This window comes from Nerophis ophidion, linkage group LG06 (genome assembly GCF_033978795.1).
Source record: "Nerophis ophidion isolate RoL-2023_Sa linkage group LG06, RoL_Noph_v1.0, whole genome shotgun sequence".
NCBI classification, from domain to species: Eukaryota; Metazoa; Chordata; class Actinopteri; order Syngnathiformes; family Syngnathidae; genus Nerophis; species Nerophis ophidion.
The window spans coordinates 11,530,759-11,541,581 of NC_084616.1; positions in this window are offsets into that span (position 1 = coordinate 11,530,759).

The following is a 10,823-nucleotide window of genomic DNA, read 5'->3' on the forward strand; positions in this document are numbered from 1 at the left end:
AAGTTATATACATATAGAAATAAAATATTTAAAGTAAGTTATGTACATATACAAATACAATATTTAAAGTAAGTTATATACATATAAAAATACAATATTTAAAGAAAGTTATGTACAGTACATATAAAAATACAATACTTAACGTACGTTATACACATAAAGTACAGTATTTTAAGTGAGTTATATACATATAGGAATAAAATATTTAAAGTAAGTTATGTACATATACAAATACAATATTTAAAGTAAGTTATATACATATAAAAATACAATATTTAAAGTAAGTTATATTCATATGAAAATACAATATTTAAAATGTTATATACATATAAAAATACAATATTTAAAGGAAGTTATATACATATAAAATACAATATTTAAAGAAAGTTATGTACAGTACATATAAAAATACAATATTTAAAGTACGTTATACACATATAAAGTACAATATTTAAAGTAAGTTATATACATTTAAAAATACAATATTTAACGTACGTTATACACATAAAGTACAATATTTAAAGTAAGTAATATACATATAGAAATAAAATATTTAAAGTAAGTTATGTACATATACAAATACAATATTTAACGTACGTTATACACATATAAAAATACAATATTTAAAGTAAGTTATATTCATATGAAAATACAATATTTAAAATGTTATATACATATAAAAATACAATATTTAAAGGAAGTTATATACATATCAAAATACAATATTCAAAGTAAGTGAAATACATATAAAAAGACAATATTTAAAGAAAGTTATATACGTATAAAATACAATATTTAAAGAAAGTTATGTACAGTACATATAAAAATACAATATTTAAAGTACGTTATACACATATAAAGTACAATATTTAAAGTAAGTTATGTACATGTACAAATACAATATTTAAAGTAAGTTATATACATATAAACATACAATATTTAAAGAAAGTTATATACATATAAAAATACAATATTTAAAGTAAGTTATATTCATATGAAAATACAATATTTAAAATGTTATATACATATAAAAAGACAATATTTAAAGGAAGTTATATACATATCAAAATACAATATTTAAAGTAAGTGAAATACATATAAAAAGACAATATTTAAAGAAAGTTATATACATATAAAAATACAATATTTAAAGGAAGTTATATACACTTAAAAATACAATATTTAAAGTAAGTGAAATACATATAAAAAGACAATATTTAAAGAAAGTTATATACATATAAAAATACAATATTTAAAGGAAGTTATATACACTTAAAAATACAATATTTAAAGTAAGTGAAATACATATAAAAAGACAATATTTAAAGAAAGTTATATACTTATAAAAATACAATATTTAAAGGACGTTATATACATATCAAAATACAATATTTAAAGTAAGTGAAATACATATAAAAAGACAATACTTAAAGAAAGTTATATACATATAAAAATACAATATTTAAAGTAAGTTATATACACTTAAAAATACAATATTTAAAATAAGTTATATACATATAAAAATACAATATTTAAAGAAAGTTATGTACAGTACATATAAAAATACAATATTTAAAGTACGTTATACACATATAAAGTACAATATTTAAAGTAAGTTATATACATATAAAAATACAATATTTAACGTATGTTATACACATATAAAGTACAATATTTAAAGTAAGTTATGTACATATAAACATACAATATTTAAAGAAAGTTATATACATATCAAAATACAATATTTAAAGTAAGTGAAATACATATAAAAAGACAATATTTAAAGAAAGTTATATACATATGAAAATACAATATTTAAAGGAAGTTATATACATATGAAAATACAATATTTAAAATGTTATATACATATAAAAATACAATATTTAAAGGAAGTTATATACATATCAAAATACAATATTAAAATGAATTATAAACATACACACATGCAATATTTAAAATGTCATATACATATAAAAATACAATATTTAAAGTAAGTTATATACATATAAAAATACAATATTTAAAGTAAGTTATACACATATAAAAATACAATATTTAAAGTAAGTGAAATACATATAAAAAGACAATATTTAACATAAGTTATATACATATAAAAGTAAAATAAAAAAAAGACATAGTGTTAATACGTTTCCCCTCATAAAGAAAAAAACAGTGTTTATTGGTTTCCGCTCATAAATGAAAAGTACAGCGTTACTAAGTTTCCGCTCATGAAAAAAGACATAGCGTTAATACGTTTCCGCTCATAAAGACAAAACATAGCGTTTAAAAGGTTTTCACCCATAAAAGAAAAAGAAAACCTTAAGTTTCCACTCATAGAAAAAATAGCGTTAATAAGGTCCGCTCATAAAGAAAAAACTGTTTATAAGTTTCCGCTCATAAAAGAAAAGACAGCATTATTAAGTTTCCACTCATAGAAAAAATAGCGTTAATAAGGTCCGCTCATAAAGAAAAAACATAGCTTTTATAAGTTTCCGCTCATAAAAGAAAAGACAGCGTTATTAAGTTTCTGCTCATAAAAAAAGACATAGCGTTAATACGTTTCCGCTCATAAAGAAAAAACGTAGTGTTTATAAGTTTCCGCTCATTAAAAAAAGACAACGTTATTAGTTTCCACTCATTAAAAAAGACAGCGTTAATATGTTTCTGGTCATTAAGAAAAAACATAGTGTTTATAAGTTTCCACTTATTAAAAGAAAAATACAGCATTATTAATGTTTCCGCTCATAAAAAAAGACATAGTATTAATACGTTTCCGCTCATAAAGAAAAAGACAGCCTTATCAAGTTTCCACTCATAAAAAAACACATAGTGTTAATACGTTTCCGCTCATAACGAAAAAGCATAATGTTTATAAGTTTCCGCTCATAAAAAAAGACATAGCATTAATACATTTCCGCTCATAAAGAACAGTGTTAATACGTCTCCGCTCATAAAGAAAAAACAGTGTTTATAAGTTTCCACTCATAAAAGAAAAAGACAGCGTTATTAAGCTTCAGCTCAAAAAAAAAGACATAGTGTTAATACGCTTCCGCTCATAACGAAAAAGCATAGTGTTTATAAGTTTCCGCTCATAAAGAAAGACATAGCATTAATACATTTCCGCTCATAAAGAAAAAACAGTGTTAATACGTCTCCGCTCATAAAGAAAAAACTGTGTTTTTAAGTTTCCACTCATAAAAGAAAAAGACAGCGTTATTAAGCTTCAGCTCATAAAAAAAGACATAGTGTTAATACGTTTCCGCTCATGAAGAAAAAACATAGCGTTTATAAGTTTCCGCTCATAAAAGAAAAGACAGCGTTATTAAGTTTCTGCTCATAAAAAAAGACATAGCGTTAATACGTTTCCGCTCATAAAGAAAAAACGTAGTGTTTATAAGTTTCCGCTCATTAAAAAAAGACAACGTTATTAGTTTCCACTCATTAAAAAAGACAGCGTTAATATGTTTCTGGTCATTAAGAAAAAACATAGTGTTTATAAGTTTCCACTTATTAAAAGAAAAATACAGCATTATTAATGTTTCCGCTCATAAAAAAAGACATAGTATTAATACGTTTCCGCTCATAAAGAAAAAGACAGCCTTATCAAGTTTCCACTCATAAAAAAACACATAGTGTTAATACGTTTCCGCTCATAACGAAAAAGCATAATGTTTATAAGTTTCCGCTCATAAAAAAAGACATAGCATTAATACATTTCCGCTCATAAAGAACAGTGTTAATACGTCTCCGCTCATAAAGAAAAAACAGTGTTTATAAGTTTCCACTCATAAAAGAAAAAGACAGCGTTAAGCTTCAGCTCATAAAAAAAGACATAGTGCTAATACGTTTCCGCTCATAACGAAAAAGCATAGTGTTTATAAGTTTCCGCTCATAAAGAAAGACATAGCATTAATACATTTCCGCTCATAAAGAAAAAACAGTGTTAATACGTCTCCGCTCATAAAGAAAAAACTGTGTTTTTAAGTTTCCACTCATAAAAGAAAAAGACAGCGTTATTAAGCTTCAGCTCATAAAAAAAGTCATAGTGTTAATACGTTTCCGCTCATGAAGAAAAAACATAGTGTTAATATGTTTCGGTTCATTAATGAAAAATACAGCGTTATTAAGTTTCCTCTCATAAAAAAGACATAGCGTTAATATGTTTTCGCTCATAAAGAAAAAACATAGTGTTTATATGTTTACGTTGATAAAAAGACATAGCGTTAATATGTTTTCGCTCATAAAGAAAAAACATAGTGTTTATATGTTTACGTTGATAAAAAGACATAGCGTTAATACGTTTCAGCTCATAAAGAAAAAACATAGTCTTTATATGTTTCCGTTCATAAAAAAAGACATAGCGTTAATACGTTTCCGCTCATAAAGAAAAAACACAGTGTTTATAAGTTTCCGCTCACAAAGAAAAAACAGAGTGTTTATATGTTTCCGCTCATAAAAAAGACATAGCGTTAATATGTTTCCGCTCATAAAGAAAAAACATAGTCTTTATGTTTCCGTTCATAAAAAAAGACATAGCGTTAATATGTTTCCGCTCATAAAGAAAAAACATAGTGTTTATATGTTTCCGTTCATAAAAAAAGACATAGCGTTAATACGTTTCCGCTCATAAAGAAAAAAACATAGTGTTTATAAACTTCCGCTCATGAAGAAAAAACAGAGTGTTTATATGTTTCCATTCACAAAAAAAGACATAGCGTTAATACGTTTCCGCTCATAAAGAAAAAAACATAGTGTTTATATGTTTCCGTTCATAAAAAAAGACATAGCGTTAATACGTTTCCGCTCATAAAGAAAAAACACAGTGTTTATAAGTTTCCGCTCACAAAGAAAAAACAGAGTGTTTATATGTTTCCGCTCATAAAAAAGACATAGCGTTAATATGTTTCCGCTCATAAAGAAAAAACATAGTCTTTATGTTTCCGTTCATAAAAAAAGACATAGCGTTAATATGTTTCCGCTCATAAAGAAAAAACATAGTGTTTATATGTTTCCGTTCATAAAAAAAGACATAGCGTTAATACGTTTCCGCTCATAAAGAAAAAAACATAGTGTTTATAAACTTCCGCTCATAAAGAAAAAACAGAGTGTTTATATGTTTCCATTCACAAAAAAAGACATAGCGTTAATACGTTTCCGCTCATAAAGAAAAAAACATAGTGTTTATATGTTTCCGTTCATAAAAAAAGACATAGCGTTAATACGTTTCCGCTCATAAAGAAAAAAACATAGTGTTTATAAGTTTCCGCTCATAAAGACAAAAAAACATAGTGTTTATAAGTTTCCGCTCATAAAGAAAAAACAAAGTGTTTATATGTTTCCATTCATAAAAAAAGACATAGAGTAAATAAGTTTCCACTCATAAAGAAAAAAACATGGTGTTTATAAGTTTCCGCTCATAAAAGAAAAAGACAGCGTTATTAAGTTTCCACTCATAAAAAAACAAAAAAAGTACTGATTGTCCTATGCTGCTCACAGCCACTGGGGGGCACATTTGCGCTGGTCACAATACAATCGCGCTGGCTTTAAACGAAGAGGTGACTCGCGTACTGTTCCAGATGACGCTGCCACCGCCGCCGAGCGGCTTAAGAGTCGAGGCGTGCACAGCGAAGGGGGGGAGGGAGGGGGGGGGGGGTGGCCCTCCTTATCTGCCAGGCCAGAGCGGACTTTATCTTCCAGGAGGAACTCAAGAGCAGAAACAATCATCCTGATTGACAGCATTCCCCAAAAGGTGTCGGGTTACCGCGAGCGCCGCTAATTAATAGAAGATGTCTATCACATAAAGTCCTTCATTATCTGCGGGGCAGACGACAGGAAGTGTCCCCGGGGCTGATGTTTATGGGTCAAAGTGGGACCACAAAAGGCTAAATGTTGGGGACTGAAGCGGAGCCTGCGGGCCATAAATGTGCGGCCCCGCAAACCCCCGCCGTCGGCCTAACAATGCTATGCTAATGGGCGCATGCTAACGAAGGTTTGTCACTTTCGTTTCAGCGACGCCGCACCTGAGAAAAGACGCCACTTCCTGTGCTGAAATATGATTAGCAAAGCAATGTGGGGCCCGCTATCAGACCACCTGCGGCTCCGGAGCAATCAGCAATGCTAATAAAACACATTCCAGCGACAACACTGGCCCCGCCCCTAGGGCCCCCACTTTACAACTCTGTGATACAACTCCATCATTCAACCACACACGTCTAGATTTTTGTATATGAAATTATTACACATGAATTAATATTCATCAAATCAAATTATTTTTAGCATTTGAATCTGAAATGTTAGAGAAACATTAAAAACATGTTCATACAATATTAACTCAATAAAACAATTTCAAAATAGTCTTAGCTAAAAGATATTATACTAATTAACTGAAGTAAACATGAATATTTTCAGTATTATCACAAACATTAGCCTTAAGCCACAAATGAAGCTAACCTTTAGCCACATATATGCAAAACTAGTCCATAGCTACAAATATGCTATACTAGCCTTTAGCCACATATATGTGAAGCTAGCCTTTAGCCACAATTATGCTATACTAGCCTATAGCAACAAATGATGCTAGCCTTTAGCCACATATATGCAAAGCTAGCCTTTAGCCACGTATATGTGAAGCTAGCCTTTAGCCACAATTATGCTATACTAGCCTATAGCAACAAATGATGCTAGCCTTTAGCCACATATATGCAAAGCTAGCCTTTAGCCACATATATGTGAAGCTAGCCTTTAGCCACAATTATGCTATACTAGCCTATAGCAACAAATGATGCTAGCCTTTAGCCACATATATGCAAAGCTAGCCTTTAGCCACATATATGTGAAGCTAGCCTTTAGCCACAATTATGCTATACTAGCCTATAGCAACAAATGATGCTAGCCTTTAGCCACATATATGTGAAGCTAGCCTTTAGCCACAATTATGCTATACTAGCCTATAGCAACAAATGATGCTAGCCTTTAGCCACATATATGCAAAGCTAGCCTTTAGCCACATATATGTGAAACTAGCCTTTAGGCAGAAATACACAATACTAGCCTTTAACCACAACTGATGCTAGCCTTTATCCACATATATGCAAAGCTAGCCCTTAGCTACAAATATGCTATACTAGCCTTTAGCCACATATATGTGAAGCTAGCCATTAGCCACAATTACGCTATACTAGCCTATAGCCACAAATGATGCGAGCCTTTAGCCACATATTTGTGAAGCTAGCATTAAGTCACAGATATATAAAGCCAGCCTTTAGCCACAAATGATGCTAGCCTTTAGCCACATATATGCAAAGCTAGCCTTTAGCCACGTATATGTGAAGCTAGCCTTTAGCCACAATTATGCTATACTAGCCTATAGCAACAAATGATGCTAGCCTTTAGCCACGTATATGCAAAGCTAGCCTTTAGCCACGTATATGTGAAGCTAGCCTTTAGCCACAATTATGCTATACTAGCCTATAGCAACAAATGATGCTAGCCTTTAGCCACATATATGCAAAGCTAGCCTTTAGCCACGTATATGTGAAGCTAGCCTTTAGCCACAATTATGCTATACTAGCCTATAGCAACAAATGATGCTAGCCTTTAGCCACATATATGCAAAGCTAGCCTTTAGCCACGTATATGTGAAGCTAGCCTTTAGCCACAATTATGCTATACTAGCCTATAGCAACAAAAGATGCTAGCCTTTAGCCACATATATGCAAAGCTAGCCTTTAGCCACATATATGTGAAGCTAGCCTTTAGGCACGAATACACGATACTAGCCTTTAACCACAACTGATGCTAGCCTTTAGCCACATATATGCAAAGCTAGCCCTTAGCTACAAATATGATATACTAGCCTTTAGCCACATATATGTGAAGCTAGCCTTTAGCCACAATTACGTTATACTAGCCTATAGCCACAAATGATGCGAGCCTTTAGCCACATATATGTGAAGCTAGCCTTTAGCTACAAATAGACAATACTAGTCTTTAGCTACAAATACACAATACTAGCCTTTAGCCACAAATGATGCTAGCCTTTAGCCACATACACATGAAACTAGCCTTTAGCCACATACACGTGAAACTAGCCTTAAGCCACAAATACTCAAAACTAGCCTTTAGCCACAAATGATGCTAGCCTTTAGCCACATATACGTCAAACTAGCTTTTAGCCACAAATGATGCTAGCCTTTAGCCACATAAACATGAAACTAGCCTTAAGCCACAAATACGTCAATCTAGCCTTTAGCCACAAATTGTGATAGTCTTTACAAATACGCTTTGATAGCCTTTAGCCACAAATGATGCTAGCCTTTAGCCACAGGTATGCAATGCTCACCTTTAACCACAAATGATGGTAGCCTTTAACCACATATATGCAAAGCTAGCCGTTAGCCTCATATATGTGAAGCTAGCCTTTAGCCACAAATACACGACACTAGCCTTTAACCACAACTGATGCTAGCCTTTAGCCACATATATGCAAAGCTAGCCTTTAGCCACATATATGTGAAGCTAGCCTTTAGCCACAAATACACGATACTAGCCTTTAACCACAACTGATGCTAGCCTTTAGCCACATATATGCAAAGCCAGCCTTTAGCCACATATATGTGACGCTAGCCTTTAGGCACAAATACACGATACTAGCCTTTAACCACAACTGATGCTAGCCATTATCCACATATATGCAAAGCTAGCCCTTAGCTACAAATACGCTATACTAGCCTTTAGCCACATATAGGTGAAGCTAGCCTTTAGCAACAATTACGCTATACTAGCCTATAGCCACAAATGATGCGATCCTTTAGCCACATATTTGTGAAGCTAGCATTAAGCCACAGACATATAAAGCCAGCCTTTAGCCACAAATGAAGCTAGTCTTCAGCCACATATATGTGAAGCTAGCCTTTAGCTACCAATACACAATACTAGCCTTTAGCCACAAATGATGCTAGCCTTTAGCCACATACACTTGAAACTAGCCTTTAGCCACAAATGATGCTAGCCTTTGGCCACCTATACGTCAAAATAGCTTTTAGCCACAAACGATGCTAGCCTTTAGCCACAAATAATGCTAGCCTTTAGCCACATATACGTGAAACTAGCTTTTAGCCACAAATGATGCTAGCCTTTAGCCACAAGTATGAGATGCTCACCTTTAACCAAAAATGATGCTAGCCTTTAACCACATATATGCAAAGTTAGCCTTTAGCCACATATATGTGAAGCTAGCCTTTAGGCACAAATACACGATACTAGTCTTTAACCACAACTGATAATATGCAAAGCTAGCCCTTAGCTACAAATACGCTATACTAGCCTTTAGCTACATATATGTGAAGCTAGACTTTAGCCACAATTACGCTAAACTAGCCTATAGCCACAAATGATGCGAGGCTTTAGCAACATATTTGTGAAGCTAGCATTAAGCCACAGATATATAAAGCCAGCTTTTAGCCACAAATGATGCTAGCCTTCAGCCACATATATGTGAAGCTAGCCTTTAGCTACAAATACACAATACTAGCCTTTAGCTACAAATACACAATACTAGCCTTTAGCTACAAATACACAATACTAGCCTTTAGCCACAAATGATGCTAGCCTTTAGCCACATACACGTGAAACTAGCCTTAAGCCGCAAATACGCAAAACTAGCCTTTAGCCACAAATGATGCTAGCCTTTCGCCACATATATGTGAAGCTAGCCTATGACCACATATACGTGAAACTAGCCTTTAGCCACAAATGATGCTAGCCTTTAGCCACATATACGTGAAGCTAGCCTATGACCACATATACGTGAAACTAGCCTTTAGCCACAAATGATGCTAACCTTTAGCCACAAATGATGCTAGCCTTTAGCCACAAATGATGCTAGCCTTTAGCCACATATAAGTGAAGCTAGCCTTTAGCCACACATATTCCCATAGTGTTTGATAAAAAGATGCATTATGTCCATGTGAGTTTTCATGCAGTCAGACCAGTAGGGTGACTTATTTAGGTGTTTAGTCAAGGTGTTTCCAGGTGAAGTGTCAGTCAGGTGTTTCCAGGTGAAGTGTCAGGTGTGAGGTGTCAGGTGTCGGCGCCTGACTGACAGAATTCATCATCCATTGTTGTCCCTGTCAAAGAGTTTATGAGGTCATGGCAAACATCGGGGTGGGGGGGGGGGGGGGGGGGGGATTATAACAGGTTTGGCGCACATATAAGTAGCTGTTAGCTTTAGCATTTATATGATACTAGCCTCTTATACGTGAAGCTAGCCTTTGGCCACAGGAATGCAATGCTAGCCTTAAATGATGATAGCATTTAGCCAATAATATGTGAAGCTAGCCTTTAGCCACAAATACGCGATAGCCACTAATGATGCTAGCCTTTAGCCACATACAATGCTAGCCTTTAGCCACAAATACGCAATAGTCACAGCCACAGCCACAAATGATGCTAACCTTTAGCCACAAATGATGCTAGCCTTTAACCACAAATGATGCTAGCCTTTAGCAACAAATATGCGATAGCCACTAATGACGCTAGCCATTAGCCATTAATAATGCTAGCCTTTAGCCACAAATACGCAATAGTCACAGCCACAAATACGCAATAGCCACAAATGATGCTAGCCTTTAGCCACAAATGATGCTAGCCTTTAGCAACAAATATGCGATAGCCACTAATGATGCTAGCCATTAGCCATTAATAATGCAAGCCTTTAGTCACAAATACATGATAGCCACAGCCACAAATACGTGATAGCCACAAATGCTGCTAGCCTTTAGCCAAAATTAATGCTAGCCTTTAGCAGCAAATACGCGATAGCC